Here is a 27,048-nt window from a genome sequence, read left to right on the forward strand (position 1 = left end):
ATACACATGGTTCTCATGTCATGGCCCTAAACACAAGCCAACTAGCTCATGTGATGCTCAAATGAAGGAAGAGCACCTATTTGAGAACCTAACTCCCACCCATGCTGCGGGGGTGCCAGGCACCGTGCCCAGGTACGAGGGGACGGGAGCCCTGCTGAGGAAATTGCGCGGAGTCAGGCTGCTTGCGTACAAGCACAAGAAGATGACTGTCTACCCAGAGTTTGATCTTTCCTCCTGAAGGACTCAGCTGTCTGCTATCTGCCCTCTAAGTGCTTTACGTTTGTTGATAAATTTCTTCATTTTCTGCCCCACCTCTAAAACTTGGTTTTCCTTCTGACGGTCTGATTTGCGTTAATGGCTGGTCCATCTGCTTGGTCACCTTGCTAGACACACAGGCTCCTCGCCTCCTCTCTCTCCAGCCCGCTCAGACTACAGTCAAATGCTGTCAAGTCTGCCCCCCACCCCGGGTTGGAAGTTGCATCCTATCTTGCTGTTTGTCTGCAAGCCCAGCCGCAATGCAGATGTTCACCGTGGACCTGGTCCTGGTCTTCCTTATGCCTCTATTGTCTCCTCTGATTCAACCCTTGCAGCTCGATGCAACATTTAAAAATGCAAATCTGCCTGTGTCTCTCTTCCACTTAAAACTCTGTTCACAGCATCCCAATCTTTCCCGCCCCCTCTCCTTCAGCCATGCTGCTCAAGCACATCCGTTCCATGCCTTCCCAGGCCACACCTTCTGTAAGAACGGCCTCTCTCCCACCTTCCCCTTGTCCATCTGGGCAACTCAGCTTATGCGTGAAGAATCACTGCATTCACGGTGGAAATGCCGACATTATCCACAGCCTCGCCTGGTACCCCCTACATCCAGCACACTGTGTGCCAGGGAGTATGCGAGGCACTTTCCATGCACAGACTTCGTTTAAATTATACAACAAGCCAATGAGATACTTATTATTACTTCTCATTTCCAAATTAGAAAGCTAAACTCAGAGACAGTAAATACCTTGCCTCAGCTGGGAAGAGGGTGGGCCAGGATTCAGAGCTGCGGGGCTCCGCCCCCAGAGCGCATTCGCCATCAGTTCAGCCGCAGTCCTGCTCCGCGGCTGCGATGCACAGGGACCGGGCAGTTACGCAACCTCTCCACCGTGTCTCTCCTGTAAAATGAGAATAATAGCACCTATTAGTAGGATTCTTGGGAAAATTAGCAAAAATATTGAAAGCAAACGGCTGAGTCCTCAATAAAGAAAAGGCCCAGCTCCTCCAAACTTGCCTTGGAGGTAGAAGAACCTTAACCTGGGGGAAGGGTGCCTGGATCCTGAAACTCCAACTCTCGTCTCCTGGATCCCCTCCCTGGGGAACCCTTGCTGGCCTCCGGCAGGGGCACCACCTGCCTGGTTTTACACTAGGGCTCAAGCATAAGTGAGTGATTTTCCTGTAAATACGCCCTAATACAGTTAATGTAAGGCTGGAAACCTTCACGGAAAGCTAGGAAACAATGAAAATAAAACTAACATGAAGGGTAACACAAAACTAGGTAATTTGGGCTGGGAAATGTAGATTGCTTGGCATTGCACAGACATGTCCCAGGACTACTAACTAGTATGTGAACTTGGTTGACTTCTGAGGTTTGGTCAGTAAGTCTACTCATCTGTGGACCTAGAGACAATGACGTCTATTTGGTAGAACTATTGTGAGAAATGGATTTATTCACGTATATTTACTGAGCCCCAAGAGAGGCATTCAATGATAACTCAAACCTTAACAGTTTCTAAGTGGCACGTGGTCTTCCAGTGATGATTACATTAGTTCACTTAAATCCTCACAGCAAAGGGGGTTACTTTTACTTCCATTTTACAAACGGCAAGAGTAAAGCCCAAAGAGTTTAAGAAACTTGTGGAGGGCACACAGCTGGTGATTGACATGTCCAGGACAGAACCCAGGCAGCCTGGTCTCAGGGCCCGTGCGTGGGCTTAGCTTCTCTGCTGCATTGCCTTGTGGTGTGAGTGGAGCTAACGATTTAGTGTAGTACACGTGCAAGGAAACAAAGAAATGCATATTTAAAATTAAAGTAAGTGCTACGAAGGAAACGAATAGGGTGTGTGGCAGAGAACAAGGGGAAAGGGGTGTTGGAGATCCTTCAGGGAGGGTGGTGAGGGGTGTTTTCCTTGAGAAAAGTGACATTTAAGCTCACATTAAATGAGATAATGTGTTTGTCAAAGGGAAGTCTGAGCATCCTGCCAATAAATGTTCCCCTTCCTTTTCTTTTACGCATTGAAATAAAATTTTGCAAACATTTTCTGGACCCTGCATCACCTCCCACTGCTTTTGGCCACCCCAAGAGGTAGACTCCCAGGGTGTATGCCCAGACCTCATCTTGCTGTTTAGTCAAAAGCTACGGAAAGTCACGAGGACTCCAGGGCTTGAACAATTGGCAAAAAGATGCTTAAACATGACTTTGTTTGCACATAAGCTCTTTTATTAGATAATTGAGAAAATCTAGCTATTTACAGGTGTTGTCACTTTTGTGCCTTTAACAAATCGCTAGATTTCAAAAGCATCAACTTAGTTCTGTTGTTTACAATGGCTTTGAAAAGGTGTTAAGACTTCTGGAAATTCATTGAGAGTGAGCAGTATCTTTGCCTATGCTTTTTATTTCGAAATAATAGCTGATTTCTTTGGCAAACCCATCATTTCTAATTTAATGGGTAGTACTTCAGTAATTGAACTAGCTTTTTGAAAGCTACTATGGCAGCCAAGGAGATCATAATAGAGGACAGAAATAAGATAAATGGCGAAAGAGACACATTACCTCTTTTTGCTCCTTTGGTTGTTATTATTGTTAATAATAATAATAATAAAATTCAAGAAATTGATATAACTGTCTTTCTGAAAATATCCTTGGGGATGTCATATAAAATAGCAGTTGTGGCAGTACACCCTAAATTATAGTACACTAAAAAAAAAAATTGGCAGTGGTGGGTTCTGCCTGACAACTGCTGCCTGATATTTTGAAAGCAAAATAGTCACTTAAACATTTTGAGGCCATTTCATGAAAAAAAAAAAAAAGAATCATACTTTCAGCCCCCGATTATGATTTATTTATATGGAGCGAATGATGGTCTGGTGTGGCAGGCAGACAGGTGGCCCCAGCGATCTCCGCCTTCCGGCGTTCACGCCCCGTGTAATCCTCTCCTCCCGAGTGCGGGCTAGATCCAGCGACGCACTTCTAACGAACAGGAGGCGGCAGGAATGGGGGTGCCACTCCCGAGACTGGGTGGTAAAGGACTGTGACCTTCATTCTGGGTGCTCTCTCTTCGAGCCCTCAGCTGGGGGTGACCAGCTGCCATGCTGTGGGCAGCCCTGTGGAAGGTCCCACAGGAGGAGGGACTGAGGCTGGCAGACATCGACACGAATGAACCTGGCAGCACATTTCTCCCCACCGGCTGGGCTTCCAGATGAGACCACAGCCCTGGCTGGTAGCTTGATTGTCCCCTCATGAGCAACCTTGAGCCAGAGGCACTCAGCCGCGTGACACTCAGACTTCTGACTCACAGAAACTACAAGATAATAAACGTTTGTTGATTTAAACTGCGCAACTTCGGGGTTGTTATGCAGCACTAGGGAACTAATACAGGTGGGGAGTACAGTGGGAAGGGTGGGTTCTAGACCAGGCCCCAGGTCTCTGAAAACAGGGAGCATAATGACATGCCCCGTAGGCTCCACTGTGTGGGGTTCTGAGAGCACACGCCAGGGGTTATCCAACCTCTTGAGCCTGAGATTTTCCATTTCCCTACGCTGAGGCTAACCCTCTGTCTTCAAGGTTCTACGCTGAAAGCAATGGAAATGGAATCCAGCCAACTAAAGCAAAAGGAAATTTACTGGAAAGGTTATCAGGATATGGTAGCTGTGGAGAAGGATGCTGTAGAATCAACAGAAGGCTTTGAGGCCAGGTTTGGGGACAGGCAGGGGCACACAGAGTCCCAGGATTTAGGAAAAAGTATGGCAACATTCTCCTAGCAGTAACTTGGGTCAGCACACAGCCACTACAATATATGGCCCCCAATTAACTTTCTATCCTTGCCTCACTAACTCAAGATTCAAAACCCTGAGAGAGATCATTCAATTGGCCATTCTTAGTTACGTGCCCAACTCCTGGCTGCTTTGATGCTGGTAAATGAAGAATGGAGTCCTTTGAATTTCTTAATGGAGGGCAGGAACCGGGGATTTTCCTTTTGTGGCAGAGACTGTAACTGTTTCCCCATTGTCTGCTTTCCTCTTCTTTTTTAGTAATAAAAGTTTTAGCTGGGCTAAAGACTGCATTTTTCCCAGCCTCTCTCATACAAAAGTATGTATCCTAATTCTAGTCAATGAGATCATATGAGCAAAAATGGTTTGTGCAACTTCTGGGCTGTACCCTTAAAAGGAAAGGAAGGTACTCATGTTCCCTTTTTCTCATTCCTTCTTTTTATAGCTGAATGTAAAGATTGTGGAAAGTCATCTTTGACCTTGTGGACAAGGGCCATACCCTTGGGATGGCAAAGCCAAAAAATGGAAGGAGCTTGTGTGCTCAAAACCACTGAGCCTCCACTCAGGCCTGGACCACCATCTCGAATGTTATAAGTGAGAAATAACTTAGGTGTTATATAAGAGATAAGTTCTATGTCATATAACTTCTATGTTATATAAGAAATAATTTAAATGTTGTAAGACAGAAATAAACCTCTATCAACCTTAAACAAGTTCTCGCTGAAGCAGCCTAGCCTGTGTCCTGAGGCCACAGCCACTGGGGGAAAGGTAAGGCCTTAAAAAGAAATCAGGTGCCACCAGGATGGGGAAACACCTGCTTGTACCTGGCGGCCTAATGGCAAATGTCCTCTACCGCTAGTGGCATTGCACTGCTTATGAGGTACAGACCATTTTGTGAATTAAAGATTTCTTTCATTTTGATGATAGCACTGATATATTGGCAAATTACAAGAGAATTCCTATGTTGGACCTATACCCTGGTAGGGGACCTCATGGTTATCAATTTCCCATCAGTCCATGTGCTCTGCACTAGTCTTCTCATCCTTTATCCTTTCCCCATCCATGGACACCTTTTTATGCAAAAGAACTCTTTGGATCATGGAATTTTTGAGCTGTAGGGGACTTTAGCGAACAAACGGCTAGTCCAAGGGAGCCCAAACCAGTCCGAGTGGCACAATCTCCAGGGAAGCTTGTTGAAAATAGGGACGCCAGCTCTTCCCCCAGCCCCACCCCTGCCCACCCACTAAACGTCGGGGGAGGTTCAGGATGAGTTGCTCTCGTGGGCACTCTCCAGTTCTGCAGGAGGGTAAAGAAGTCCTCAGTGCTCCAAAAGGCCTTGGGAAGGAGTCTCTTGGAGGAGAACATGCCATTTTCTTCAGAGCCCAGGGCACTGCCTTTAGGTGCTGATCATTTGCTGTGTCTGCACGTGGATGGGTACGGCTTGCCCCCTCACTTGCCTGGGCCCGTCTGGTTCCTCTAGTATGAGCAGCTTCCGAGGAGGGCACCAACCCCAGACACTGCCAAGGCTTGTCGGTCCCTGAGGCTTAGTACCGAGTCCTTCGCTGATCCCCTCAGGAGGTTCTGGTATTTTGGACGCGCTCCCCCAAAGCTGTCTGGGTCTCATGGCCCCGTGGAAGCTGCAGTCTCCCAGGCTCCAGTGTTCTGCACCTAACGACCGCCCAGGGTGGGTTACCGTGCCTCCCTGTCTGACCCCCAGTGCACAAATACCCTCCAGTCTGAGGAGATCCACGTTGCTTCCCTTCAAAGCCTAAACCACAGAAGCTGGTAACTTACTGCTGGAGGTAAGGAGATCAGAAAGTGCAAAATGAAATGCCCTCAGGGGCCAGTTAGGTGGGAACATGGAGGTGAGCAGAGAGTGGGGAGTTTCTGTGGTGAACTGCAAGCACGTGCTCAGCCTAAAGGGGCAGTTGCTACTCTGTGTTGCTGATCTTGTTTGGAAATAAATGTTCAGTGTTGCACAATCTTCTGACTTTTCAAGAGAGGATGAAAATTTGGAATTTTTAAAAAGAGTGAAACATCCCTATTTTAAAATATTGGCAATTAACATATTTTAAAAAAATCACAGTATGGGTTTTACATCTGAAAGCCAGATTTGCACCGTGGGTCACTGGTTTATAACCTCTGGGTAGGATTTGGCAACACAGGTCCTGCTAATTCTTCTGATGGAAAAAGGGTGAAAAAAACCCTTTAGATTTGTTCCAAGGAGTATATAACAAGGTAAGGAAACAAATAACAAGACACCCACGACTTTCTCAATAAATCACTCTCTTACATCAATTATCATGTTGCAGGGACTAAGTGATAAGTTGAATAATGATAATAAGCAAAGTGCAGTATCTGGCACATGTTCAGTGATTAAACAATGTTTAGCTTTTAGCTTATATCTTTGAGTCTATTTCTATGCTTTCTGTTCTGTTCTGCTTACCTATTTCTGCACTAGCAGCAAACTCTTTACTATTGTGGCTTTACAAGATATTCCATAAGACAAATCCTAGAAATGGCACAGGATATTTTTGAAGTAAGTGACTGTAATTTACTCACATACATACACATGTGTAGACAGATGAAATCAGAATCATCCATTTTTTTCACTGGAAAAAATCTTAGAGTTTATTTAGCTCTTCACAAATGAGGAAACTGAGGCCTGGAAAGATTAATTGGCTTGCTTAAAGTTTTCCAGCTAGTTGGTGGTTGTGTCAGATTAGAAGTGATGTACTTGGACCCCTTGTTTAGGTCTGTTGTCTCCACTGAGCTTCGGCGACTCCCTGCATTCTTTTGGTGCACTTGACATTTCCACCCTCATGATTAAGGCACTAGGCACAGGGGACCCTGCATGCATGTCACCTTGGCAGAGTGTTCTAACATCTTAGCCCATATTAGATTCCTCAAGTTACACCAGGGTGTGGGGAGTGGGTACCAGGGTGCTGGAAGATGTGCTATTGGGAAGACTCAAAGACAAACTTCACTAATTTCTTGAGTCTGATCTGCTTTGCCAGCACAGTAAAAAGCAGGTAGACAAGGAGAAAAGGATGGATGTTAGAGGCAACTTGCTGGATGCTTAAACTAAGGCAGCAACATGAACATAGTTAAATATCAGTAGTAAGCAGAGACGGATTTCTAGTTAAATAAATCAAGACTTATTCAAACTTGATTTAAAACAAAGTATTGTTCTCCCTTCCATCAAGTCAGGAAAAATTCTAAGTGTTTGTGCAGTTTAGTCTTCCAGTGTGAGTTTAATTTACCTTTCTTCATTGGAGCTAGAAACTCATGGCTACATCTGGGACTAGATGTAATAATGTAACCTATTAGGTGTTTTAAAGAGGAGTTGGGTTACTGTAAATACTGCGTAGATTTTTAAGTCCACTCTCACTGGGTACTTCTGGGGGAATATATATTATACATAATCTATATAACATATATGATATATTATATATACACCACAATAATAATATTATCATAATATAACACTTCACAAACTTAGGTGAGGAATAAATGTCAACTCATTTTTCTATATATAAAACTAAATTTTAATTTTGTGTGCTAATCTGGTGGGGTTTGTTAAAACCTAATTTCAACCTATTTGGACTTCTCCTTTTCCCTCTGGTTCCATCATATCTCTGGGGGATTTAAATGATGCCACGGAACTGGCCAGAGGGGAGACATCTGGCAGCTGTCATCTGTCCACATTTGTTTCCATTGTGGCAACTGTTGACTTACCTGCTCCTGGCAGATGGTCTATGAAGGTCACTGCTGGGCCATCCTTTGTTCCTGCCCCATAGGCCTCTTCAGGTCCAAGACTGTTGTCGCTGTTCCTTCAGCATCACTGTTGAGGGCACAGAACCATCAGCTTCCAAGACAGTCCAGGGCCTATGCCACCCAGACAGACCCCACAAAATCATATGGGGTTCAAGCACCTCCTTACCTGGAACATGCACAGGAAAAGCGATGTGCAGTCGTGGGTATGATGTTGACTTCTCTCTGCCTCCTCAACTCTTCTAAGTTCTTCATTTCTACGGTGAGAGATGCTCCCGGGAGAACTAGGAAGCGACACGTGAGAGGGGCCAGAATGTTGTCCCAGTACTGAGGCTAATCAAGTCAACCTTACACGGCACATAACACCCTTTGCCCTGGATCCGAGTCACTTTTATTTGCTGGGATACAAAGTCCAAAGCCGCGGACTGCCTCGGAAAGCCGGCGCGGGGACACTCCCGCGACCTCTGACTTCTCCCCGACGCGACGACGGGACGCCTGGCAGGCTGCACGCATGGTCCACGCATGCTCAGTCTTTCCGGGCGTCTCGCGAGCTTGCCGGGCTGTAGACGCGAGAACTGTCTCCACTTCCGGTGTCCCGCCAAGTACGAGGCAGCTCCGCGGACGGAAGGGGCGCCGGGGCTGGGCCATATATTCCCCATGTCCGTCTCCCGCGAAATCTCCACAGAAAGCGCCACGGGTCGTGGTCCCGGGACCCTCCCCAACGCGGTGGCCCGTGTCCAGGTGTTCCAGGCCCGGTGAGTCTGTGGCGGAGCGACCCCACTCCCCAAACTTCTGCCCTAGAGCCCTTCTGGGCCCATGCCATTTACATTTTTTTTTTTTTTAAAAAACCTCCCATTCTTTTTATTTTTAATCCAGATTACAAATTAAAGAATTAAATGTATGTGTTATACACCCTCTTTTTGCAAAAACTTATTTTCTGAAAATAATTCATATGAAGACTGCAATCATCAGAGTTTTAGAATTTGTGATGACAGCCAGGATATCCACGTTTACCCTCAGTAATTCTTTTTTTTTTTTTTTTACACTTATTTATTTTTGGCTGCGTTGGGCTCGTTGCGGCGCGCGGGCTTCTCATTGCAGTGGCTTCTTTTGTTGCAGAGCACAGGCTCTAGGCGCCTGGGCTTTAGTAGTTGCAGCACGTGGGCTCTAGAGCGCAGGCTCAGTAGTTGTGGCACACCGGCTTAGTTGCCCCGTGGCATGTGGGATCTTCCCGGACCAGGGCTTGAACCCGTGTCCCCTGCATTGGCAGGCGGATTCTTAACCACTGTGCCACCAGGGAAGTCCCTTTTTTTTTTTTTAAACATCTTTATTGGAGTATAATTGCTTTACAATGGTGTGTTAGTTTCTGCTTTATAACAAAGTGAATCAGTTATACCTATACATATGTCCCCATATCTCTTCTCTCTTGCGTCTCCCTCCCTCCCACCCTCTCTATCCCACCCCTCTAGGTGGACACAAAGCACCGAGCTGATCTCTCTATGCTATGCTTCCCACTAGTGGGCTGCTTCCCACTAGCTATCTGTTTTACATTTGGTAGTGTATATATGTCCACGCCACTCTCTCACTTTGTCCCAGCTTACCCTTCCCCCTCCCCGTATCCTCAAGTCCATTCTCTAGTAGGTCTGTGCCTTTATTCCCATCTTGCCCCTAGGTTCTTCATGACCTTTTTTTTTAAGATTCCATATATACGTGTTAGCATACGGTATTTGTTTTTCTCTTTCTGACTTACTTCACTCTGTATGACAGACTCTAGGTCCATCCACCTCACTACAAATAACTCAATTTCATTTCTTTTTGTGGTTGAGTAATATTCCATTGTATATATGTGCCAAATCCTCTTTATCCATTCATCTGTCGATGGACACTTAAGTTGCTTCCATGTCCTGGCTGTTGTAAATACAGCTGCAATGAACATTGTGGTACATGACTCTTTTTGAATTATGGTTTTCTCAGGGTATATGCCCAATAGTGGGATTGCTGGGTCGTATCGTAGTTCTATTTTTAGTTTTTTAAGGAACCTCCATACTGTTCTCCATAGTGGCTGTATCAATGTACATTCCCACCAACAGTGCAAGAGGGTTCCCTTTTCTCCATGCCCTCCCCAGCATTTATTGTTTGTAGATTTTTTGATGATGGCCATTCTGACTGGTATGAGATAGTATCTCATTGTAGTTTTGGTTTGCATTTCTCTAATGATTAATGATATTGAGCATTCTTTCATGTGTTTGTTGGCAATCTATATATCTTCTTTGGAGAAATGTCTATTTAGGTCTTCTGCCCATTTTTGGATTGGGTTGTTTGTTTTTTTGATATTGAGCTGCATGAGCTGCTTGTAAATTTTGGAGATTAATCCTTTGTCAGTTGCTTCATTTGCAAATATTTTCTCCCATTCTGAGGGTTGTCTTTTTGTCTTGTTTATGGTTTCCTTTGCTTTGCAAAAGCTTTTAAGTTTCATTAGGTCCCATTTGTTTATTTTTGTTTTTATTTCAATTTCTCTAGGAGCTGGGTCAAAAAGGATCTTGCTGTGATTTATGTCATAGTGTTCTGCCTGTTTTCCTCTAAGAGTTTTATAGTGTCTGGCCTTACATTTAGGTCTTTAATCCATTTTGAGTTTATTTTTGTGTATGGTGTTTGGGAATGTTCTAATTTCATTCTTTTACATGTAGCTGTCCAGATTTCCCAGCACCACTTATTGAAGAGGCTGTCTTTTCTCCACTGTATATTCTTGCCTCCTTTATCAAAGATAAGGTGACCATATGTGCGTGGGTTTATCTCTGGGCTTTCTATCCTGTTCCATTGATCTATATTTCTGTTTTTGTGCCAGTACCATACTGTCTTGATTACTGTAACTTTATAGTATAGTCTGAAGTCCGGGAGCCTGATTCCTCCAGATCCGTTTTTCTTTCTCAAGATTGCTTTGGCTATTCGGGGTCTTTTGTGTTTCCATACAAATTGTGAAATTTTTTGTTCTAGTTCTTTGAAAAATGCCATTGGTAGTTTGATAGGGATTGCACTGAATCTGCAGATTGCTTTGGGTAGTATAGTCATTTTCACAGTGTTTATTCTTCCAATCCGAGAACATGGTATATCTCTCCATCTATTTGTATCATCTTTAATTTCTACATTTCCATGCAAAAGTTTTACTCCTTGCTAAAGCAAAGTTGTGGTTTTTTAAGTGAGTTTGAGCTTATAACTTTTAATGTTATGCAGTTGTTAAAGAATACATACGGGGAAATGGACCCACTGCAAGGCTGGCTGAAAAGGATAGAGAATTATGTACAGTATACGTAAAAAGAATTAAGTACAAAATTATGTATGGTATTTAAAAAAAAAAAAAAGAAGATAATTTTTGAGTGCTTGTAAGGGCCAGGCACTGTGCTAGATCTGAAATTTGTAGATCAATAAAACAGAGTCCCTGCCCTTAAGGAGAGGTGCCAGTGGGCCAAAATAGTAACACGTTTATTTCTAGAAGACTAAAGTGTAAGTGACTTTTATTTTCTTTAGGCTTTTCTTTATTTGTGAAGTGTGTTCACAATCTTGAAATACATTTTATGTTTAACTGTAGACTCATCCAATTGAGTTATTTTGCCATAAAATGATACCTTAAAGGTCCTTTATGTTTTCAGAAGCTGTTGGCTGTAGCCATCCTAGGATAGTTGTTCTCATAGTAGGTGTGGAGAGCCCCACCCACCCATTTAGAGAGTACAGAAGGCCAAAGCTGTTTTTACAATGTTATAAAGACATTATTTGTCTTTTTTAATCTTAATCACGCAGGAGTATACGGTGGAGTTTTCCGCTATACAGTTGGAACGGTCGTATAACTTAGTGAACCAATATTTTCCAGTTGACCAATACACGATGTTACAAAATCACACATGGGTAAAAGATCAATTCAAACTGCAAGATAAACCAGTAAATTTTAAGGTTAACAGTACAAAAGGTATGGTTTCAGATTTCTCATTGCAACTGATCTTTAAGAAACTACCATTTGTTAAGCTATGTAATATCAAAAAAGAATGTCCATATTATCTGAAATGACTATTAAAATGCTTCGTTTTCCGGGCTTCCCTGGTGGCGCAGTGGTTAAGAATCCGCCTGCCAATGCAGGGGACACGGGTTCGAGCCCTGGTCTGGGAAGATCCCACATGCCGTGGAGCAACTAAGCCCGTGCGCCACAACTACTGAGCCTGCGCTCTGGAGCCTGTGCTCCGCAACAAGAGAGGCCACGATAATGAGAGGCCCACGCACCGCGATGAAGAGCGGCCCCCGCTTGCCGCAACTAGAGAAAGCCCTCACACAGAAACGAAGACCCAACACAGCCAAAAATAAATAAAAAATAAATTAAAAAAAAAACCACTTCGTTTTCCAACCTCAAAAAAAAGGGAAATCAGAAGGAATCAGGAGCAAAAATAAAAGGAAATCAGTTCTTAGTTTCTGAGTATCAAGACCTAAACCTGTCCTTTTGGTAGCCCCTAGTTCATGGCCATGTAGCTATTTAAATTTAAATGAATTAAAATTAAACACATGGAAAGTCAGTTCCTCGTTTGCACATTTCAGGTGCCCAATAGCCAGACTTGGCTAGGGAAGCTACTGTATATATAGCTCAGAATTACAGATCATTTCTACCATGACTGGAATTGGACAACTCTGAGCTAGACCGTAATACATAACAAATAAAAGCAAGCTTTCATCCTCTGGGGCTTGAAAGGATTTCCCTAGATGGGGGAAGGTAAAGGGGTGGAGGAGGCCTTAGAAAGGAAAGAGAAAGGTGGGTCATCTGATAGAGGTGGAGTTCACATCTAGAGGTACTCAGTACCCACTGGAGAATGCTGTCCACTGCTGGCATTTGGGAGCAGTGTGGGCGTGGAGTCTGTGTCCAGAATCCATCTGGTCTCCTTTCAAGGCTTCACCACGCAAAGCTTGCCTTGAGGAGTTGTGTCAGGTGTTTTGCCCGGTGGCATGAGTCATAGGAGGATTCTTGGTTCCTGTTGAGCTTCAAGGCACTGACAGGATTAATTTGAATTGTGATGCTCAGGGTGTTACATATGATACAGCGGGTAATAGTGTAAATTAAGAGGATGGTAAGCAAGTTGCTGAGAGCTGTTTTTTTTTTTTTTTTTTTTTTAGTAAGAGCTAAACAAAGCCATGCTCAACTCTAGAAGATTCAGCAAGGTCACCATTAGGAATTCTCCTTCAGGTGTTCACAGAGGGTCTCACTTAGTTGGCTAACCATTATTGTACCTGAGGGTTGTGGGAATAGAAAGTGATGATGCTGCGTGGTGGATGGATGTATCACTGGGACGGTGTTGTTCTGAAGCTCTGCTCCAGTCGCGTCTCTTGAGGTGAAATGGTCCTGGATTTCAATGTGGGGATCAGTATTGATCTCAGATATTTCTTTCCCACTTTCCCCCGGCTTTTCGGCTGCTTCCTGGGAGCAAGTACTTTCCTCCACACCATAGCTCTCACTGGACAGCTCCAAATCCACAGACCCACTGGCGAAATCATGTCCCCTTTAACAGCTTCCTAACGCTGCTGTGTTCTGGGTGCCTCAATACCTCTTATATGCGTCCTTACTCCTGCCCACATTTTCATAAGTAACTGTTTCCTAAAGTCTATTTATTTAAACCATCTGAGTGAATTCTAGTTTGTTCCAGAAACCTAACACTGAAAACCCAACTAAGCCATACCAAAAGAGAGGTATGTGCTTAGCTGACACTCTAGTGACCTTAATAGAATTGTAGAGTTTTGGTGTGAGAGCATTAACCCCATTAAGGAAAATGTGTAAGAAACAACCTTATTAAATAAATACTTAACTATTTTTCTAGAAGTATGTTGTTGGGATGTATAGGAGGCACGACTTAGCCTGGCCAGTAGCCCTTAAAGGATCCACTCATCTCCGATCTGAGTCCATGGGGATTGGATGGCAGTGATCCACCCCAACCCCATGAGACATGAGGACCTTACCTTGGCCACTGTGATTGGTTCAGACGGAGGCATGTGACCAAAGCTGGGACCACCAGAACCAGTCCCAGGACTTCTGTTGTATCAACTGGGAAAGGGCTCTCTATTCCTCTTAGAGGTGCTAATCTGGTAGAATGTGTATCTGGAATTGTTGGTGCCCATTGTTGCCTTTAAGTGGGGAGAGTCCTCTTGAAAATAAACCACACACAGGAAAGCGGAACCGAGATATAGGAAGAGAGCCCTCACAGCAGTACTTAAGCACCTGAATCTGGCGATGCCTGAAACCATAGATTAACCCTTCGGATTTTCAGTACACCAGTCAGTCAGTTCTCTTTTCTGCTTCAGCCGGTTTGAGTCAGACTTTCTATCATTTGCAATGGAAAGAGTACCGACCAATACAAAATATTAATAATTGTTACCTCTTTTTTAAGAATCCACAAGAGAAATTTTTGGGGGTTCTTAAATCTAGACATGACTTTGTCTCTTCTGAGTAAATGCTTTGTATTATGAACACTGTGTTATCATGAAAACAATTCTGTTTGGGGCATAAAGTTCAGAACCAAATTTTGGATTCGCTTCCAGTCAGTGGATAGAGCTTTATCACATTAAAAAAAAAAGTGTCAACATTACTCCTGGCTCTATCTTATTTTTTCTACTTGTGTTATTCTTCTGACCTGATTTCATCACCTATTTTTACTTTATCTTGTTTTACCTCTCTAAGCTTGTCTAATTTGTTTTTTAGCAAAGGCGGTGTATAAATAAATAAATAAGCCAAATGAGGAGAAAATTCCATAAGGTTCTGTTTACATTTCCATTGTCAACTAAGAACATCTGTTTCTTTTGAGAAGATATCTCCTTAGTGTATTACAAACATCACTGCCTGCCTGTAAGAGATAATGTGTGTAGTCTTGCATTTCTTTGTAGGGTTGTGGCTTTACTTAATCTCTTTGCCAAAAAATTACTGTCTTGAGGGAAGAGCACAGGGTCTTATGTAGGCAGTAATATAATTTCTTCTCACCACAAAAATGTAAACAGGACACGAATACATGGATTTACTAGAAGTGGGCCACCATGTAGGGGATGTTAGGCTACATTATTGGTTTGGGCATTTATTCTGTAACATCTTAAAGTTTTTTTTGTATGTTGTTTCATGAATGTAAGATTCTTTTGTCAAGGGATGTTTCACTCTCTCTTTGTAAGGTTTCTCCAGCACGGCTATTGTTCAGTCTCTCATCTTATTGTTCCTCAGTCTCTGTCAAGGTCCACTGAATTGACCACTGTCAGTCATCTCTACCTTCTGCAGGGTGCTGTACATATTGTCGCCAGGGCAGTATTTCTTCAGCCCTTGGACAGGCATGTGATGGCCAGGTCAAGTCCCTACTGTGGTTCTCTAACATCATTTAGAGATGATGTCTTCAGAATCACCAGCAATGAGGTCTCCCCACTTCTCCTGTTCCCAGTACCGGTTCTCCTCAGTCACACCTGTCTCCTCGCTGTTCAGAATGGAGTTTTGCTCATGCTTTCTTGCCACCTCAGTATCATCTCTCCAAGTCCTCTGTCTTTCTCTATTCATCCACATCCTACAGTTTTCAAGTTGAAATTCAGTGAAATTCTTCCTGGGAGTTATTCTCTGCACAATTCCTTCTTGTCTACACACTGTCCTGGAGTCCCTGTTCTGATTCCAGCATCACATTATGTGCAATTGCATGCATTTCTGTAAATAATAATTATGTATATATGTGTTTCTTTTATGTAAATATCTTATTTCTTAAAAATAAATAAAAGCTCATTGAAGGGAAGTATTAGGCCTTTCTTTCTTTCTTTTTCCCTAAATATTTAGCACAGTGCTACATACACAGTATGTATTTAATAGAAGTCAACTAAATGGACTATGAATGAGAAGATCTAAAATTTAGTTACAAGTGTGCTTTGGGTTAGCTATCAGACTACAGTTTATTCAAGATTTTTACCTTTTGAGTCCTCTAATTTCTTATTTAAAATGGAAAAATAAAAGACTTCAAGGACTCTCTGAAAAGAAGAATCCCATAGGGGCAGCCAAAGAAATGCATGTGAACAAGTAAGGGTGCACTTTTCTTCTTTGTCTTAGTAATGACTGAAAGGGAGCTTGTGTTAGATTGGACGAGTAATCCCAGTGCCTGTGGTCTACCCCTGGACACGAGATCCTGAAAGTTTGAACGATATTCAAACTTTCAGGATCTCGTTTGGTTAAATGTGGCCACAAGACTGAGTTCTGACAATGGAATTTGAGTGGGTCATGTGTTTCACTGCCAACCAAGCTGAGAAAAATTCTTGTACCCTTTTTTTCCTCTCTTTCCAGTGCACTGGTGGAATGGAGAGAACTTTGTGGGTTGGCGTGGGTGGGGAGAGGGAGAGGATGCTCTCCTTCTCTTCTTGGGCACCAGCTGGACTGTATTTCCTAGAGTTTGGTGGGGCTAAGTGTGACTTTGAGATTGAGTTCTGGCCACTGGAATGTGGACAGAAGTCATGTGCCCAAGTTCCAGGCCTGGTCTATCAAATCGTCCCACTCTCTTTACTTGATGAATAAAAACTCCAAGTACCTAGAGGAGGGTGGAACCACAAGGTGGTAGTAGCCTAGATGCAGAGGACCACCATGGAACAGAGCGCCCTCACCCTTCCCCATGGAGGTAAATCAGGAGCTGAGATTTCAGGGTTTATTTATTTCTTTAACAGCTAACATTAGTTACCCTGAGCAATACATGTTTTATGGGTTAACTAGAAGGATAACTACCTTAGATAATTTTCAGCCCCAGCTAGCAGAGGCAACTTTTTCTACGCACGTGGTTACTTTGCTGAACTTTGTCCCACAATCAGCAGATTTGGGTCACCCATAGTACGGAATACCCTAGGCTGGAAACTCCCTGAAGACAGGAATTAGGTCTTTCTTACTCCCACTCTATCCTTAGCACTCGACATAGTGCATGGCACATTGTAGGTGCTCAGTAAATACTTTGAGGATGAAGCAGTCACCTCAAGTGACCATGATGTAGGTGTGAATTTTCCTGGTCCCCTTCGTATCTGTGTCAGGTCATATGCACTCAGGGACTAAGAACTGATTTAAAGACTTGATTATGACAAACTGGGAACTCTATTTTTGTTGACTTAAAGTGAGAAATTTTAATGTAAATGGAAAATTCGTTTTAAAAATGTTAAATAATTGTGCAGATAATAGTACTCATAGAACTGAAGTAAGAATCCATGTGATTACTTGTCTTTTTCGAATAAAGTAGCATATAAAGGCTGGACATAGTCACACAAAAGACTATAGATATTACTTCTTTAGCTGTTGTAAAGCTCTTGCTCTGGCAGTTATAAGCAGCCGTCCTTCAGTAGGGAAAGGGAGGCTTTGGGCCACCTTCACACCAGTTTAATTATATAAAATCTTCACCTGGGTCTTGGTCACTGTGGAGGATATTAGGTTTCAAGTAACCACATGACCCTCATTTTGTCCATCAGAGATTGAACTCGCAGTACAGTTAGCTGAGAGGCTTCATACCTGGTTCTTGGTTCACTAAGCTACGTTGCTAGTGGTTTCCATGGAAATAACAGTAGAAATGGCTCTATGCGTCTGAGTAGGAGCTGCCAGCTGAGCTCTGAGAAGAGTTGCATTTTCCCTTGATACCCAGTGCCAGTCATCAGTGTGGAAAGCATTGCAGGATGCCACAACCTCTGGCCAGGTCCCCAAAGCTACAGTTATTCAGAGGAAATCTGATATTTTGGCTAACAGTTGTGGTAATTAATTGAAAAATTTTTACAGAAACAAAATTACTTAGATTGACTATCTTCTTTGAGCTCCAGTTAATTGGATCAAATATTAATAGTTTGATTTAATTTAGACTCATATATCTGATGTAGCAATTGGTGCATGACTTTTATAAACATGAATTTGTCTAGATTGTTAAAAATTCTCCAATCTTTTATTTAGGGAGAAAGAAAACCTGAACATTTTGTATCTCAAGAGTTATCAATGGGAACTATATTCTCACGTATTTCATGATAAATTGGGAGTATGTGTAAGAATTTTTATTAAACTCTGTAACCGTGTTTAGACTCTGCTAATAACTTGCTGAGAGAATTGGCCAAACTACCTAATCTCTTGACACCGCTGTTTCCTAATTTATTACTTAAAGTTTCAATGAAGTGGGCATAATGAAGACTGAGCTGTATTCTGACACAAATGGTTATAAAGTTCATGACAGAGTGGATGTTTACTAAAGTATATTAACATGTGAATGTAACTAACGTTTATTGAACAACTACTGTGAATGGTCATAAATTGGACTGTTCTTCACAAATGAATATTCTGCTTTATTCATTGTAGACATATAGTCCATATATGGCTTATCAATTTTCAAACAATTTGATGCAGTGTGGTAGATTCTAAAGTTATTCTACACATTTTGATGGTTTAGAAGTCACTATTTGATTGTGTAATGTGCATAGTATATTATGATAATCAATTTACATAGTATAGCACAGTGAACACACAAAATGATAGAGATTGGATAGACATCTTTCCTAACTCTTTAAAATTATTATTTTAATTTAATTTTAAAAATTATTTTTATCTACCACAAAAATAGAGCTCAGGAAAATCGTGCTGGTTATTTGACTGTTACCCTGGCTTACATCATGACTAAAAGAGAAATTAATGAACTATAAAAATAAATATAATTATATATAGGTAAATCTGATTGGTGAGAAAAAGACTCCAAAGATTTACCAATATACTTGGAGGGAAAAAAAAACCTGTTCTGACCTAATGGTTAAAATATGTATATGTGAATCAGAACTGAAAAGTATACATTCACAGAGGAGTAAATGTGTATGTTAATTGAAGCTGGGGAAATCACCAAAGGCAGAAGATGATCATATTATCATCTATAAAAACAGGAAATAAGATAGTTTGAGTAGCTTTAAGGTTTATTATAGAATATGGAAACTCAGACCTGGAACCCAGTAAAGTTCATTGATATTTCCCATGTCATTTGATTATCTTACCCTTCATGTGATGCCAGTTTGCTTTTTTTTCATTTCCGTGTTTGCAATTATTTTTTTATATTCAAGTCACAGTACTCAGGATATTACAGCTTTTGATATTTGAATTTAATATCCTTATAGGACAACTGCTGAATCCATTAGTTAGCCATCTGGTTTAGGGTAGCTTGCCTGCTATTTCTTTAGGCTTTCAAATTCTTGAAATGTTTTGTACTTATGATCATTTGCATTTTAAATGTGTGCATGCATGTTCATGTATATACTGACATCCTGCTATATTTCACTCTTTTAGAGCTGAATGAAATGAAAGAATGACTTCTAAGAAGATTTAGTAAATGAAATGCCAAAGCCATCTCATTACAAAGTTTTGTCCCCAACTGTATCAGTTTCTTATGGATGCTGTAACAAATTGCTGCAAACCCGGTGGCTTACAATTCTGGACAGAAGTCTGAAATTGGTTTCATTGGGCTGAAATCAAGTTGTTGGCAGGGCCATGCTGCCTCTGCAGGCTCCAGGGGAGACTTCCTTTCCTTGCCTCTTCTTGTTGCACTCTTTGCATTTCTTGGCTTGTGGCCCCTTTCTCCATCTCCAAAGCCAGCACCTCAGCATCTTGCTTCAGGCATATTGCCCTCTGTCTCACTGTAGTAGAATTTGCCTCTGCCTCTATCTTATAGAGATGCTTGTGGTTACATTTAAGATCCACTCAGGTAATCTAGGATATTCTTTCCATCTCAAGATTCTCAACTTAATCTTATCTGCAAAGTCCTTTGTGCCATATCAGATAACATTTACAGGTTCTAGGAATGAGGGCCAAGATATCTTTGGGAATTATTATTCAGCTGTACAGGAAAGGATGAACTCAGCAGGTCTGGGTTGCTCAAACCCTATACATTCCCAGCGTCTTCAGAACTGACCCTAGGCTTGGCCTCTGGAAGATGACCTCTGAGTCCTTGGCGTATCCTACCTGATAAGTTTCTTTGTATACCTGAGATCTTGGGCCACAGGAGATAGTTTGTGCTAACAGTATGATTTATGGTGAGCACCTGTTTTGGCATGCCTGAGGCTGTGGACCGTACCATGTGTTTGACCTCTTGGAGGAGGGGGGCTGCATACTGAGTAGCTAAGGCCAGTCATACAGGTGCCGCATGCTATGTGGTAGACTCCCAATAAAATCCCTGGACACAAAGACTCAGGTGAGATGATCAAGTTGGCAACACTTAGCATGGGTTTGTTAAGGGGAGAATTATATACTGTCTGTGCATGACTTCATAGGGAGAGGACAGCTGGAAGCTTGTGCTTGGTTTCTCCTGGACTCTGCCCTCTGAGCCTTTTCTCCCTGCTGCTGTTAATCTGTACCTCTTCACTGCAGTAAACTGTAACAGTGTGTACAGATTTCCTGAGTCCTGTGAGTCCTTCCAGCAAATCATGGAGCATAAGGACGATCTTCAGGACCCTCAGCACATCAGCCTGCCATACCAAATGAGTCCAATAACAGAATTCAGGTTGATGTTAGAATGGCAGGGGGTGTCTGTATATATAGAATGCATTGCTCAAATATGATATGTGTAATACAGAAAAGACCATCTCTGGTACAATATTAATTTTAATTAAAAACAGAAACATTTCCAGCATATATGAACAAATTACTGAGAGCCATGGAAATCAGATGCTATATCATTGTTGCTTTGGAAAGAGTAGAAAAGCAGTGAAGATATTATAGCTCTGCACACAAATTTATAAGCCCAAACTTCATATAAATTCACATAAATACCATGCATGTCTCATAAGCTTAAAAACAAAATATATTCCTAAGCTTTTGGGAAATGGCAGATAATTGGGATCCTGTTCCAGAAATTGGAGACATTTTGGAGACTTAGGTGCCTCAGGTAGTAGAGGGTAATTTGAGTTGTTAAAACATGCCACTGAAATGATATAGCATGAGAGGCCTTGGAGGTGGAGACGCAGCTGCAGTTAAAGTTTGTTGGGTCTGACATTACATGGTTTCATGTCTGCCAGGGTCTGTTTCTATGGCAGAATGTCTGCTATTCAATGTATTCAATATTTGGTAAACTAGAAGTTTCTGGGATATTCTTTCAGTCAATTTCTGACCACATACTAGGAGAAAAGATTTCTTCATACATGTGCACATTTAAGATGTTTTTGCAGCAAAGTGTACCAGAAATTACTATGGAATGTCATTTGGAAAAAATCAGGCTCTGCTAGAACTTGGGGCTATGGGTATGAAAAGTTTACAGAAACGTTTACCAGTGAAGAAGCTCCAGTACATTTATGGGAAACCTTAAATTTTTGCTGTTAGTGAAACTAATAATAAGAGGGCCAAAAAGAGGCAACCAAGCTCTTGGGGAATAAGACAGAGCAAACTTGATTCCCTGGACTAGACCTGGGCAACTGGAGGTGCATCTCAGGGTGAGGTCTGAGCAGTGTTCCTCTGAGCAGGGCCCTGGTTGGAGATCGGAACCTTTAATTTGCTTCCATTGAGGGGAGAATGGTCACAAAAATAAGAGCTGGAACCACTCGCAAACCCACCCCTGGTAGCTAGCGGGGTGCAGCATATACAGGATAGATTGAGGGGAAAAAAATGCCAAGAGGAAGGGATTTGGCTTGAGGCTACCTTTGGTAGACCAGTCGACTGTTACTACTAAGCTTGCATGATTATTGGAGGGACTTCTAACTGGACACTGGAACTTCGGAAGTTTGGGATGTTGCGCCTCTTCTCTCCCCATGCCATCCCTGGGCACAGCCTGTGCTTAGCAGCCAGTGGATTTTAACGTGGAAATCTAGAAGAAGGGCGAAGAATTGGTTGTGCTTCATGCCCAGATTGATGGGGGTGAGAAGCATGAGAAAGAATCCTAGAGCAATCATGGGAAGACTTCTCTAATTTGCACAGCTAGGGAGCTGGGGTTTGGGTCTAGGATAAGCAGATTCCCAAGGGATAGGAATCCCACAGTCAGTACTTAAAATCCAATAACAATGGCAAATAAAATAGCTCACAACTTAAAAAATCATATTCTGTGTATTTGAGATTAATTCTCTCTATGTTGTCTGATTTAATCCTCACAACAAGGGAATGAAAAAGTATTATTTCCAGTTTATGAATGCTGAACCTGAGATTCTAGATGGCAGAGCCTGAGTTCACACCAGAGCAGGACGAATTTGAATTCTGTGTCCTTCTCAGCATGACAAACTACTCAAAAAGCGTGGATTTTCAGTCAGTGCTGACTTAATGCTAAGTCACTGCACAAAATTTTCCGCAAATTACTGTACTCACTGCCTCCGAGGGAGCACTGCATTTTATTGGTGCATCCTTTTGGCATCTAGTCATGAGTTTGCCCCATGGCTCCTCTTACACTGCTGCCTGGAGATTTATGTCTTTAAGTCTTTCTCTTTAATGAAATAGTGCTTTTTTTGAGGGTGGGAACCATGTCTTATACATTTCTGTAAGTCAGACAGTGCCTAGCCTAGTGCTATCTGCGTGGTGTTCTTACTAAATATTTAGTTTTTTTTTTTCTATCATAGTGTGAGATGAACTATCTCTGATGTTATCTTGTAAATTACATGTGGATAACACACTTAAAATATGTGCCTTGCATGTGATTTTTCTGCAATTTCTTGGATAATATTAGCATGTGGTAAATACTTATCTAATAAAAAGACAGTATATATACTCAAATATGAAATCCCTGATGTTGGAATTCCCATATCTCTCTTGGTGATATCTTGTTTGGTAAAAGGAGGTAAGTAAAAGATAGCAGTGGTTGGTTACTGTCAAGGGAAAAAGTTATCTGAGTGGCCCTTGAATTTCTAGTTTGTTAGATATTGACAGCCTCAGGGTACAAGTGAAGGATTTCTGAAGAGAATTCAAGAATGCTTACCCTGTGCTTAAGACATTATAGTAAAATCATTTGCTAACAGGATTCAGTGACATTGAGTGGGAATTCACAGACTAAATTGAGAGACTTTCAGTCTTAGCTATTCTCTTAGTCTTCCTCATTTCTCAGGTAGTAGTATTTATTTTCTCTCTAATGTTGGAAGTGCTATAGTTAACTCTCTCCATAGTAAATAAGTTAGAGGAAATTCCCTCCTTCCTTCCTTCCCTCCCTTCCTTCCTTTCTTCCTTCCTCGCTCCCTTCCTCGCTTCCTTCCTTCCTTCCTTCCTTCCTCCCTTTCTTCCTTTTATTAGGTCAGAGAAAGATGACAGAAATAATGATAATTGTACATATATACAACATGACTTTTTTTAAAAACGAAAACTGTTTACTTGAAAACATGGACAGAAATAAATGATTTTCTCCCTAACATCAAATATTGATCATTTCCACCATGACAAATGGATAACTAGAAAATTCTGCCTTTGAAAATATGCTTTTATGTATTTGGCATGAAGGAAAATATTGATTTTGTTTAAACTTTCAGAAGAGTGTTTCACTTGAGAACATTAGTGAAAGGCTGTGGTAGAAAGGGAGAAGCAGAAAAGCTGTGATATCTTTTTTTCTTCTTACCCATCATATTCCTAACAATTTTATTTTTTTTTCCACACAGCTCTCCACATTCTCACTTTCTCTCATATGGTCCCTCCAGACTTCTTAACACTTACAGAACACTTGCAAGACTAAAAATTTTCCTATCTAAACCATGCATTAAAAAAATTTTTTTTCACAGGTAAGAATAAAAGCATTCTCATTAATTTTAGTGAGTATTTAATATATCATAGAGTTTCAGGGAATTTTTTTTTAAAACAAAGACTCTTAATAATCGCTAAATGTCAGCCTTAGTATTTTCTCTCAATTTCTTAGAACTGTTTTAGAGAGTGAGAGAAGTGAAACATGTTCTTTTTTGCTCCTTCATTTTCTAGAAGTAGGATGACCAAGTGATCAATTAAAAAGGAAATAAAAATGGAAAATGGTCTGTGAACTCCCATGCTAAAAAGAAACCTACCCAAAATAAATAAAACACCAAAAACAGCTTTTAACAAATATTATACCAAAAAAAAAAAGAAAGAAAGGAAAAAAGAAAAAAGGAGTCTGAGCCAGTAAGAAATTGTTCATTCTGTGAAAATAGCACCACTGATCTTACTACTGGTTTTCTCTTTGTTCCTGAGACTTTATTTTTCAAGGCAGTGAAAGTAGCCTCAAGAGAGATTGCAGTTCAGTCTTAGCCAGGGTTGTAAACTTATGCCAAAGAGCCACTATATGTGGTAGTGGCTACATTTGATAGGAAAGAAATCTTTTAAGATTTTTAAAAAAATTTCTTGATGTTCACCATCATGATGTTCCCATCACATCAACATCTTCCTTAAAAATATTTCTGCAAAGAAAATTTGCAAAATACAGAGAAAGAGAAAGAAGAGTGTAATGCCTCATATATCTATCATACAGATTTAACAATTTATTAACATTTACTATATTTATTTCATGTTTTAGATTTATACAACTTTATGGATCCTAAGGCTTTTCTTTAAGGTGTAATTTACATACAATAAAAAAATTTCAATGTTAGGTGAATAATTTTACGAGATTTGACAAATATATACAGTCACGTGACAGCCAGCAGACTCATGATATGGAATATTCTACACCCTAAAATTTTCTTATGGCCATTTCCAGCCAATTCCTTTCCTCCACCAAAACTCCAGTAAACCACTGAATTCTTTTCTTCCTCTATAGTTTTATCTTTTCTAGAATTTCACAAAAATTGAATCATAAGGTAGATAGTATTTTATGTCTGGCTTCTTTCACTTTGCATAATGCTTTAGAGATTCATCCATGTTGTTGAACTTATCAATATTTTTTTCTTTTTATTCCTGATTAGTGTTGCATTGTATGGATATACCGAAGTTTCCCATTCTGTAGCTGATGGACATTTTGGTTATTTCCAGGTTTTTTTTTTTCCCCTATTCTGCATAAAGTTGCTATAAACGTTTGGGTGCACATCTTTGTGTAGATTTTTTTTTTTCATGTCTCTTGGCTAATCACCTAGAAGTAGAATTTTGGTCATACTGTGTGTATTTAATTTTATAGAAAATTGTGAAACTATTTCCAAGTGGCTGTACCATTTTGCATTCCCATCAGTCATGAATGAGAGTTCCAGGTGCTCCACATCCTCACCAGTACTTGATTATGTCAATCTTTTAAATTTTAGCCATTTTGGTGAGTGTGTAGTGGTATCTTAATTTGCATTACTCTAATGACTAATTATATTGAACATCTTTTTACATGATTATTTGCCGCTTGTATAGCATATTTTGTGCAGTGTCTTTCTGATTCTTTGCTCATTTAAGAAATTTAGTTGTTTGTAATCCTATTATTGGGTTTTAAGTGTTGTTTATATAATTCTGGCAGTGTGTCCTTTATTGGATATGGATTTTGAAAATATTTTCTCCCAGTCTGTGGCTTGTATTTTCATTTTCTTAACTGTCAATTTTGAAGAGCAGAAGTTTTTAATTATGATAAATTCCAAATTATCAATTTTTTTGTAGTTGATGCTTTCTGATAGTAAAGAAATTTTTTAAAAAATTTATTTATTTATTTTTGGTTGCGTCAGGTCTTAGCTGCAGCACGTGGCACCTTTCATTGCAGCACGTGGGCTGATAGTAAAGAAATTTTGGCTAAGCCAAGATCAGCAAGATTTTTCTCCTGTGTTTTCTTTCTAAAGTTTTATAATTTTCCGTTTCAAGTTATGTAAATGATATTAGATGAATGTCCAATACCTTTTTAAATTGCATCTGATAATCAAATTGTTCTAGCACTGTTTGTTGGAAAAAACTATCATTTCCCCATAAATTATTTTGGTATCTTTTTCAAAATCAATTTACTTGTAGGACTATTTATGGACCTTCTAGTCTGTTCCATTGATGTTTATGACTATCCTTTATGACAATACTACAACTGTTGTGATTACTATAGTTCTATAATACGTCTTGAAATAATGTAGTGTAAGTCCTCAATGTTGTTCTTCTTCAAAATCACTTGGCTACTGTAGGTCCTTTGCATTTGCATATAAATTTTTACAATCAGCTTGTCAGTTTCTAAAAAAAAAAGCCTGCTGGGGTTTTGATTGGTATTGTGGTGATCAGTTTGGATAGGTTTGACATTTTAACATACTGAGTCTTGTGATTCTTGAAAGGGTATTTCTCTGCATTTATATGGGCTTCCTTAATCTTCCCAGCAACGTTTTGTAGTATTCAGTGGAGAAGTATAGCACATATTTTGCTAAATTTATGCTTTACTATATCATAATTTTTTATTCAATGTAAATAGTACTATTTTTACTTTAATTTCCAATTTTTTATTGCTAGTGTATTGAAATACAAGTAATGTTTGTATATTGTATCTTGTGACATTGCTAAATGCACTTATTGGTTTTAGTAGTAGATTACTTAAGACTTTTCACAATCAGAATCTGTGCACAGAGAAATTAATTTATTTAATAGGTACAGACTTTTAAAGTTGTCTACTTTTTCTTGAGAGAGCTTTGATAATTTATTATTTTTAAGGAATGTATTCATTTAATCTGTTTGGATAAATTTATTGGCATAAAGTTGTACATACTATTTCCTTATTATCTTTTTAATGTCTGTAAGATCTAAAGTGATATTTCCCCTCTCTGTTGGTAATTTGTTTCTTCTCTTCTTGATCAGTTCAGCTAGATTATCAATTTTATTGATATTTGAAAAGAACCACTTTTGGCTTCATTGATGTTTCTCTATTGTTTTTTCTATATTCTATTTCACTGATTTATGTTCTTATCTCTTTTTTCTTCTACTTAGTCTAGATATGATTTGCTCTTCTTTTGCTAGTTTTTTGAAGATTAAAGTTTAGATTATTGATTTGAGAACTTTGTGCCTTTCTAATATAAGCATGTAATATTTTCCCTCTAAATAATCATTTTGCTACACGTCACAGCAAATTCTCATTTAGTTAAATTTTTTCTAATTTTATTTTTGTGTGTTTGTTTCTGACCCATTGGTTTTTTGGAATAGAGTTGCTTAATTTTCAGATATTTGAAGTTTTTCTAAAAATTTTATTTTTGCTAATTTTAATTTAATTCTTTTGTGTTCTGAAGACATACTCTGTAAGTTATCAGCCTTTTGAAATCTGTCGAGACCTGTTTTAAGGCCCATCATATACTCTGTCTTGGTGAATGCTTTATGTGCACTTCAGAAAGGTGGGTGTTCTGCAGTTTCTGGGTTTAGTTTTCTAAAAATGTCAA

At 40.4% G+C, this 27,048-nt stretch overlaps 1 long non-coding RNA gene across 1 annotated transcript in view; it reads left to right on the forward strand.

The window, feature by feature from the left end:
- Window positions 1-10,000: 10,000 nt before the first annotated feature.
- The window catches only part of LOC309646931, a 312,876-nt gene continuing 295,828 nt past the window's right edge, over window positions 10,001-27,048 (forward strand). The window contains exon 1 of the long non-coding RNA XR_014255667.1: window positions 10,001-16,448. This is a non-coding gene — a long non-coding RNA (uncharacterized lncRNA). The remainder of the gene's footprint in view (window positions 16,449-27,048) is intronic.

This window comes from Balaenoptera physalus (assembly GCF_965194825.1).
Source record: "Balaenoptera physalus genome assembly, chromosome: 17".
NCBI lineage: Eukaryota > Metazoa > Chordata > Mammalia > Artiodactyla > Balaenopteridae > Balaenoptera > Balaenoptera physalus.